We start from the raw sequence: 10653 nt of genomic DNA, 5'->3' as shown, positions 1-10653 counted from the left end.
ATAATGCATATTAGATGAAGATGTGAGTTCCAGTAACCCATAGCACCACTTCACCCCCCACCCCTGGGGTCTGGGGCATCACCAGTGACCGGAAGTGTGTAAACTCCCTCTTGGTGGAGAAAATTTATGGCTACGTCACTGGTGCTGGCCAAGCCACGACCACTGGAGAGAGGCAGCGCGCAGCAGCCGGGGGCGCAGGAGTAACAGCAGGAGCCTCGAGGTTTTGCTCGTGAAGGAGGGAGGAAGAGGAGGAGGAGGAAGAGCAGGAGCAGGAGGAGGAGGAGGAGGAGGAGGAGGAAAGGGACTAGCCATTCCCGGCTCTCTGCTGCACTGAGGCTGACGCGCGCTCGCGTCCTCTGCAAGGCTCTCTGTTTGCGAGCAAAGCGTCAGATTCCTGAAAGCGGGAAGTGCGACGATTTGGCTGAAGTTTTTGGAAACGACGCACGCGGAATTTCTTCTGGGGCGTAAAAGTGGCGAGTTGTTATTTTTGCACGAGGAACCTTAAAGGCAAGCGGTGCACCAATGGATATACAAGCAGGAGTGCTGGTTTAAGGCACGCACCATGCCCAGAATTCCCAGTGGTTTGGTTTCTTTCCATACGTAGTCGCGCGATAGAGTGCCAGCCAGCAGCATCCCCGTTCAATCCCACTCCAGTGGCTCGCGCCTCATGTTGAAGTCATTTGTGGACAGCTGCACAACTCCTCCTGAAGGCTCCTGTTACAGTTCACCCGGGTGAAGTGAAGCTCAGGCACTGGTCTGCTGACGCGGCTCCATCTCCTGCTCGGTCGAGCTTCACGTCCATGTGATCTGACACCATTCAAACGGTTCGTGAAGGTAAGTTTCAGAGGCAGAATCCCTCACCCAGAGGCACGTCGATACCCTGGTACCCTGTGGGCACACAGCATTGCATGCATTGCCCATATAATCTAATGGCCTTGCCAATACGTCGCTGTCCGTGGTGCTGAAGGGGGCTGAACTTTCGCTGCTTCTCTGAACTTCACTACAATGTTGGGTAAAACTGGGGGGGGTGGGGGGGTGTACGGGTGCAGTACTGGCTCCCCAAGGTAAAACTCTTAAAAATAAAGGGGGCTTCAAATGGTTCTTTGAGGGATGCCATAGAAGAACCACACTTGGTTCCATAAAGAACCATGTTTATGATAGAGTGTGATGTGTGAGCATGAATAACCTTTCTGTTAGTCTAGAGTGTACGAGGAATGGAAAAGCAACCTACGTGGTTCTAACAAGATGCTTCGTAAGGGTCAGAACTGTACCCTAAAGGCAAACTATGTATATTATCTATATTACACCTGTAGGGATGATGCCTAATGCTAGTCATATGCTAGAGGGGTATACATCCCCCAGCATTGAGCTGTGTTCTCTGGAATGATGGACAGTGCCCCATCCAATACTTTAATTGGGATGAGTTGGGGAGTTGGGGATGAGGTGGGGTGGGGTGGTGATCATCCAGCACCACTAACAGTCTTGTTGCTGAATGCAATCAAATCCTCACAGCAATGCTGTTCCAAAATCTTGTAAAAAGCCTTCCTCCCTGGACAGTAGAAACAGTTACTCTAACAAAAGTAGGATAAACACCTTTCTATACCCTTGATTTCAGAAGAAATATGAATGAGCAGGTGTCCCAATACTTTTGTCCATGCATTGTATGTGTTGCTGAGGGTGTGAGTACCCTGTTTCTCATTTCTCCTACATTTATGACATTTGTCTAAAGTGCTTACACTTCGTGTGACACATGTAGGAGAATGTAGCATTAGGAGTCCTGTCCAAGAACTCGCTTGGATCTACTCGTGGGTCTACACTCCTGATAAGTTCCTACAGGCTTCCAGTGTGGTTATAGGGTTCTAGAGTTCCACTGCTCCACAGCTCAATGTTGGGGGACTTCATATCCCTCTAGCCCACGCCTGGCATTAGGGATGTTGACAATAGGTTGCCAGTGTTTTTTATGCTTCAGAGAGTCCTATTATATTGGCGATACTTGTTTTTTAAACCTGGAAAACTGCAAACCGGTTGCAGAGAGGTGTCAAAATGTCAAAATATCTTCTGGCACACCGACAGAATAGACAGAGTGTGAGAGACCAGCACCCGTCAATTTCACTGCCTTTTAGAAGAAGGCACGTTCCCTTGCTGGAAGAATACTTTCCACAGGACCCATAACTGTTCTGAGAACTGTTCTGTGGCTTTTTAAGGCCATTAAGGACATATTGGCTTCTGCACCTCATGCTACACCTCAAGGACAAAAGTATTGGGACACCTGCTAATTCCGTCTTTCTTCCAAAATCAAGGGTATTAAAAGAGTCTATCCAGCTTTTGTTGGAGTGACTGACTCTACTGTTCAGGCAAGGTTTAAACTAGATTTTGGAACAGCATTGCTGTGAGGATTTGATGGCATTCAGCGAGAAGAACGTTGGTGAGGTCAGGATGTTGGATGATCACCACCAACACCTCATCCCCAACTCTTTCCAGAAGTATTGATGAAGGATGAAGCACCAACCACCATTCCACGGCTCAAAGCTGTCGGGGGGCTTAATACCCCTCTAGCCCACCCTGGCGTTAGGCATGGTGCCAACAGGTTCATGTTTATCTGCTCTATTGACAGTACTTCTTTACAGGGATTAGACAAGCTGTGTGCGAGTGTGCATTTGCACATCTGTATCAGCAATGGGTGCAGCTTAAGGTAGATGAATGCTTTCATTAGATGGGGTGTCCACAAACATTTGGACACATAGTGTATTCAGAAATATTACAGAATCTAAACGTACAACGACTTTTTTTGATTGATACTCGAAGGGTTCTTGTGATGACCGTAAGCCTCTGAACTGGGAACAAGATCCAGGTTTAGATCCTGACTGGTACAGAATCACTATTCAAAGACAGCTAACCAGAGGCTTAGTGATTTCTGATTGGCTGATACTTGATTTCCTGTGCACTGAATCACTGCGATGCCTTTATTTCCCTAAACTCTTGAGAGGTCAGGGGTTCCTCCAATCCACTGAGTAAGTTATGAGCTGTGGACGTGACACTGGGGGATGGGCATTCCCTCAATAATCATGTTAACGAATTCTCTTCCTCCTTCCTCCCATCACTTTCCATCCTCTTTTCTTTACCATCCCCCCTCAGCTTCTCTACATGTTTCTTTCTCTCTCTCTCGTCCTCTCTCTTCCTCTCTCTGTCATGCATGCTAATTGTATGCTGCCCCCATTCCGTTGAATGATGGTAACAAAAGACAAAAGTCAGCCTATTACAAAGCGTCGCCCTTAGAAGAAGGCGAAACTGTGAAAATGAGATTCCTCCACATCTCCATCCTCCTTCTCTCTAAAGGCCACTATCATATCTCTCACTCAGAGACAAGCTACCATTTCCATAACAACTGCTTCAGAGGAGCCTCTAGTTTGAGTCTAGCTGCTACATGTGGGAAAACAAGACTTTCTACTGTCTCTACTGTTCCATCTATCTGCAATTTGCACGTACACTAAATTGGACAGAAGTATTGGGACGCCTACTCATTCATCATTGTTTCTTCTGAAATCAAGAGTATTAAAAAGAGATTGTCCTGCTTTTGTTGGAGTATCTGTCTCTACTGACCAGAGAAGAAGGCTTTCTACTAGATTTTGGAGGAGCATTGCTGTGTGGATTAGTGTATTAGTGTATTAGTGAGGTCAGGATGCTGGATGATCATCAACCCCATCTCATCTCCAACTCCGCAACTCATCCCAAAAGTACTGAATGAAGCACCAACCATCATTTCAGAGAACACAGCTCCACTGCTGCCCAGCTCAATGCGCAGTGGTTCTCCTTCCAAACAGTGATTACCTAATCGCTAAATAATTGATGATGTGAAGAACCTTTAAATTGGTAAAGAACCTTTCCATTGACTTCTTTCACTTCTTCTTCATGCACATATCTCTTCATGCACCTTAAGCTGTGGAGCAGTAGAATTGTGTTCTCTGGAATGATGGTGGTTCTCCATCCAGTACTCCATCCCCTCATCCAACACTCTGACTTTGCTAACACTCTTGTCACTGAATGCAATCAAATCCTCACATCAATGCTCTTCCAAAATCTAGCAGAAAGGCTTCCTCCCTGGACAGTAAAGACAGCTACTCCACCAAAAGCAGGATCAAATCTTTTAAGACCCATGATTTCGGAAGGAACACTAAATGAGCAGAGGTGTCCCAATACTTTTGTCCATTTAATGTATGTGCAAATTACAGACAGATGGAATGAAGAGTGTTGGTAGATGTGTGTTTCGGGTGAGAAGTTCACAGAGCGCTTTAAATCTGTCTTTACTGCATATTTCTGACAGCCTCTCTGAGCCCACCATCCCCATTGCTATGGCCAGCAGCAGCACCACTCCCCCCTCAAGTCCTTCATTCATGTCCTTCGCCATGTACCCCTCCTCCAGTCCTTCCTTTCCCCTCCCCCATATAACCCCTGATTCAACGCATGTACACACACATAAATAAACACTCTCACACACCCACACTCTCCTCCCACCGTTGGAGAACCAATTGCCATCCCTGCTTCCACAAGGCCATGCCACCATCAGCAAAGCAGTTCCAAAAAAAAAGGAAAAAGGAAAAGAAGCCCACCGGCATGTCTGGACCACAAGAACAACATGTCCGCTTGCCTCTCCCCCGAGATCCCGCCAGCTAATGTTTTAGCTGCATAAGACCACCTGCACATTTCAGCTTCCATTAATACAGCTTCTAACCAGAACTGGGATTTTGTTTTTTTGGCTCATGTTCAGCTTTGCTTACAGCTGCTAAATTGAGTCCAGAAGCAGTGAAGGTGGTCCCTGAGCAATCATGAACAGAAGCAGCAGCGTTATTGCCCAGCAGGACGTTTGCTCGGCTTAAGCCAGGGAGGGGCTGAGCTGCAGCTTCACAGCTTCAGACGTTCAAAGACAAACGTCCAGGCAGTGAAGCCTGGGAGGGAGGGCTGGTGGAGGGATGCAGATACATGCACTGTAAGATGAGGGCAGTGGGAGCACTGCTGGTATGGTAGTGATGGTAGTCAGAGGTCTGGCTCGTGAAGACCACTGGAGAAGAAACCGCTTGTTGCACAGATGTACAGATTGATTATCAAAATATTTATTAGGTAAACATTAGTTGATAGATTATTCCATTATAAACATAACAGAAAAGTGCGTTTTCTGAAGGAGGCACTGAATTTTTCTAGTATCCCAGGTGGTTACTATGGTGTTGCTAAGTGGTTTTATGGTATCGCAGGTGGTTGCTTTAATGTTGATAGGTGGTTGCTGTGGTTTTGCTAAGTGTGAAATAGGTGCTACAGTGTTGCTGTGGTATCCTAGGTTGTTACTGTGGAGTTCCTTAATGGTTGCTAAGTGGTTGCTATGGTGCTGCTAAGTGGTCCCATGGCTTTGCTAAGTTTTTGCTGTGGTATTGCAGGTGGTTGCTTTGATATTGCTAAGTATTTGTGAGATGGGTGGTACAGTGTTGATATGGTATCCCAAGAGGTTACTGTGGCATTCCTAAATTTTACTAGGTGGTTGCTATGATATTGCTACGTGCTACAATGTTGCAAAGTGATTGCAATGCTATTTCAGGCATTTGCTATGGTGTTGTTTAGTGGTTGCTTGGGTGTTGTTAGGCAGTTGCTATGGTTTCCAGACAGATTTCCCAGGTTTGCTGTGAATTAGACTTTATTATTTAATGTAAAATTCAAGTTGAATAAATAAATCAGGATGGGAGATATGTGGGTTTAGCAAGGCCCTTAACCCTCTCTGCTCCCCGGGCGCTGCAGCAACAGTTGCCCACTGCTTTGGGCATGTGTGCTCACTATATCACTGTCTGTGTATGTTCACTAGTGTGTATGTGTGTTTACTTCATGGATGAGTTGATGGTGGTCTGTTTAATGAGGAATGGAAAATTCAACTGGTGAGTAAGAAGCCAACCTCAGTAAAACAGTATTTAGCACTTGTTGCTGATTAGCATTGTAACAAATAAAAATATGTATTAATGCACTGTATCATGATCTGTACCAGGGCAGTAGAAAAATAAATTTGATATAGTATATAATAATACTGGCCATAATAATATAAATTACTGGCCATACCACCCACTATTAACATAAGCACACAAAAACTATGCTGGGCAATGAAGGAGTGTTTTCATACACTGTATTGCCAAAAGTATTCACTTTGCCTGCCTTTGCATGCATATGAACCTGAGTGACATCCCATTCTTAATCCATAGGGTTTAATATGAATTTCCACAAGGTTTAGGAGTGTTTATGGGGATTGCTGACATTTTTCCAGAAGCTAATTTGTGAGGTCAGACACTGATGTTGGACAAGAAGACCTGGCTCACAGTCTCCGCTCCCAAACCTGTTCCGTCGGGTTGAGGTCAAGACTCAGTCAAGTTCACCAAACTTGCTCATCCATAAGTTTATTGACCTTGCTTTGTGCACTGGTGCGCAGTCATGTTGGAACAGGAAGGGGCCGTCCCCAAACTGTTCCCGCAAAGTTGGGAGCATGAAATTGATCAAAATCTCTTGGTATACAGAAGCATTAAGAGGCCGAACCCAACTCCTGTAAAACAACCCCACACCATGATCCCCCCTCCACCAAACTTTACTCTTGGCACAATGCAGTCAGATAAATACCATTCTCCTGGCAACCGCCAAACCCAGACTCGTCCATCGGATTGCCAGACAGATGGAATTACCACATTGCCACATTTTCACAATTAAGAGCAGATATTTTGGTCCCAACCTACTTATTGTTTAAACGCCATTGATGTTATGCAATAGAGGTCCAGCAAAACCAGGCTTGCCCAGATTTGACATGTAGAAACACTCTGTTCTGCATTATCCCATCATCACATATTAACCACATGTGATTCCTGTAAGGGTGAACAGATACAAATACAGACATTTTGACAAAAGTCCAAAAGCTTTAGGCTCAGCCGTCACACTGTGAGTGCCATTTACAGTCAGAGGCTGCAGAAGGGCTGCAGAGTGGAGCAGATTTGGGCAGAGATTTGGGGAACATCTTGAGATGTTAATCACAGCACCTCTACTGGGACAGAACAGAGGGAATGACTCAGTCTTTACAGAAAGCCCATATGTGATGTGTTCTCCTCATGATCCCTGGGCACATATCCACACAGACGCCTTCAAAGAAAGAGCGCTAAGCTAGGATCAGCTGCACTTCTAATGATGGCTGTGTTCATTCCAACATGAAAGAGAAAAATGACCTGAGATCAGCACTCTTACCCAGAGAGGGTTGAGCCCCGTTTTAGGTTTCGTTCACAGACCAGGCAAGTGTCTAAATCACTTTGCGGTTGTGAAGCTGGCCAGAAGACACCGAGACACAGTGCGGTCATTTAGAGGACAAGGCTGTGTAATATGATTATCAAACCACACGGCTTCGAGACTTCATTTTCTCAAAAAGTCAGATTTGGGAAGATGTTTGTACAGTGAATTTGCAGCACTCCTGCTGAATGTGAATTTGTAACACACAGATTCTTGTTTTTATACAATCTATACATTATTGGTAGCAACCTGTATACATGTCCAAAAGTTTGTGGACACCCTTCTAATGCTGACACAGTTGAGCAAATGCACACACACAGTTTGTCTAGTCCCTGTAGAGAAGTACAGCCGATAGAATAGAGCTCTCTGGAGCAAATAAACATAAACCTACTGGCACAGTAGGGGTATAGCACAGTATTGAGCTGTGGAGCAGTGGAAGAACTGTGTTCTCTGGAATGATGGTCGGTGCTCCATCCAGTACTTTTGGGATAAGTGTGGGATTAATTGGGGTGGTGATCATCCAACATCCTGACCTCACTAACACTCTTGTCGCTGAATGCGATCAAATCCTCACCGCAATGTTCCTCCAAACTCTAGTAGAAACATTCCCTGGACAGAAGAGACAGTTACCCCAACACACGCAGGATAAGCCCTTTTTTAATACCCTTGATTTCAGAAAAAACAATAAGTGAGCAGGTGTCCCAATACTTTTGTCCATATGGGGTATATGCAAAAACACTATATCCCATATGTATTGCATATATTTAATATACACACTATACCCTATATGTCATCCTACTATATTCCATATTTATTATACATACCATAAGTACTTAAGTATGTAATAATAATATATAAAATCATGTGTTCCATTAGTATTACATATAACAGTTATGTATTTAAATACCCCTCATTGAGACACCAACACAAACTCACATAAGCAATCACCTCTTACTTATGCGACCATGTGCACTCAAACTTAAACATATGAATATTAGCATCACGGCAACACTAACAGACCATTTACTCCGCTAAATGTCAGAGAGCAGCTCTAATTTATTCATTTTTTCATATCCCTGCCTCTGTAGGCTGTGGAGGAGTATGCGGGCATGGGTGTGTGTACGTGTATACGTCAGCATGGATGCAATTTGTGCCGGGGCAGTGAAAGAGACACTGCAGAGCGAGAGGTGCTAGCTTCTAATGTATGTGTAAAATACTGCTCACCAATACGGCTACTGGCTCAAATCCCTGTGCTTCAGATCACAAGCTTATTTTCTCTGCCTCTCCCACTTTAAGGCTGCTTACAAAGCACTTATGGACTTTCCTGGGCAAAGAACATGTTTAAAGTAACCCTAATAAAAGGGTTTGGCGATTTGACAGAAGACATTGCTTCCGAGGATACTGTTGGGCTCTTCGGTATCGAACGGTACACACATAAAGATGCTTTTGTGTGGGCTAGAGGGATATAAAGCCCCACCCCGAATTGAGCTGTGGAGCAGTAGAGCTGTGTTGTCTGGAATGATGGTGGTGCTCCATTCAATACATTGAAGTCATCCAGCATCCTGACCTCACCAACAATCTTGTCTCTGAATGCAATCAAAACCTCACAGCAATGTTCCTCCAAAATCTAGTCCAAAGCCTTGCCTCCCTGGACAGTTGAGACAGTTGAGACAGTTACTCCAACAAAAGCCGGATAAGCCCTTTGTTTTAATACGCTTGATTTTGGAGGAAAGCAGGTGTCCCAATACTTCTGTCCCAATATTTTTGTGTGCCGCGCTACAGAGACGACGCTGCGCTACAGAGATCCGGTAGCTGCTGCCCACCTGTAAATGATGTAGTTTTGGCTGTAATCCGGTTACAGTAATGCCGTTCCTGACTCAGACCGTAGCTTCGGCCTGCTGGATGCAAATGACTGAAACCCTGCCGCTCTACAGCCCGCTGACAGCTGTAACTGATGACCCAACCTTTACAGTGCTGGATTGCGTTGCGTGCTTGGAATGCGCGCACACAAGGCTGGATCACGGCGAGCGTGGGTGCGAATGACTGGAGCGGGACACCTGTTCTCCTGTTGCCACGGCGACGAGGACGTCGTTTTGAGCTCAGGGTGTCTTTGCAGGGTAAAGGTTGCGCCAACCCGAACCGTGTGATCTGTGAGTGGCCTTTGTTCGCTCAAAGAGATTTCAGCGAGAGAGTGACCTCCCCACCCGCATCCATTACACCTGCATATTAATTCTACATTAGTGTGAGGACGGGTGGAGACGGGTGGGGGGTGTGGGGGTCTCAGATTTGGATGGAGTTATTAAAGCATGAAATGTGTGTATAGATTGAACAGCATCTGATTATTATAATAAAGGTGGGCAATATTTATTTTAATAAATAACTATTTGATCATATTGTTACTTGCTGTGATGTCGGCCTTTTCTGAGCATCGCCAGGATCATCATGGAAGTCGTGAGAGTTGAAAGAACTAGCGATGTTAGCTGATAGCAGTTAGCCTACTGTTGTGCTATTGTACAGTTAGCTGATAGCAGTTAGCCTACAGTTGTGCTATTATACAGTTAGCTGATAGCAGTTAGCCTACAGTTGTGCTATTATACAGTTAGCTTATAGTGGTTAGCCCACTGTTGTGCTATTGTACAGTTAGCTGATAGCAGTTAGCCCACTGTTGTGCTATTGTACAGTTAGCTGATAGCAGTTAGCCTACAGTTGTGCTATTATACAGTTAGCTTATAGTGGTTAGCCCACTGTTGTGCTATTATACAGTTAGCTGATAGCAGTTAGCCTACAGTTGTGCTATTATACAGTTAGCTTATAGTGGTTAGCCCACTGTTGTGCTATTATACAGTTAGCTGATAGTGGTTAGCCCACTGTTGTGCTATTATACAGTTAGCTGATAGTGGTTAGCCCACTGTTGTGCTATTATACAGTTAGCTGATAGTGGTTAGCCCACTGTTGCGCTATTATACAGTTAGCTTATAGTGGTTAGCCCACTGTTGCGCTATTATACAGTTAGCTTATAGTGGTTAGCCCACTGTTGCGCTATTATACAGTTAGCTTATAGGGGTTAGCCCACTGTTGTGCTATTATACAGTTAGCTGATAGTGGTTAGCCCACTGTTGTGCTATTATACAGTTAGCTGATAGTGGTTAGCCCACTGTTGTGCTATTATACAGTTAGCTTATAGGGGTTAGCCCACTGTTGTGCTATTATACAGTTAGCTTATAGTGGTTAGCCCACTGTTGCGCTATTATACAGTTAGCTTATAGGGGTTAGCCCACTGTTGTGCTATTATACAGTTAGCTGATAGTGGTTAGCCCACTGTTGTGCTATTATACAGTTAGCTGATAGTGGTTAGCCCAC

The 10653-nt window shown here is 44.9% G+C and overlaps 1 protein-coding gene across 1 annotated transcript in view; it reads left to right on the top strand.

Moving 5' to 3' along the window:
- The first annotated feature begins 241 nt into the window (after positions 1–241).
- The window catches only part of fam163ba (family with sequence similarity 163 member B, genome duplicate a), a 35981-nt gene continuing 25569 nt past the window's right edge, over positions 242–10653 (top strand). Inside the window, exon 1 of the mRNA XM_072658544.1 lies at positions 242–834. The gene's annotated coding sequence lies outside the window, so the exon portion shown is untranslated. The remainder of the gene's footprint in view (positions 835–10653) is intronic.

Source organism: Salminus brasiliensis, chromosome 16 (genome assembly GCF_030463535.1).
Source record: "Salminus brasiliensis chromosome 16, fSalBra1.hap2, whole genome shotgun sequence".
Lineage (NCBI taxonomy): Eukaryota > Metazoa > Chordata > Actinopteri > Characiformes > Bryconidae > Salminus > Salminus brasiliensis.
Note: the sequence above shows the minus strand (reverse complement) of the source record. Positions and strands in the feature narration are given on the sequence as shown.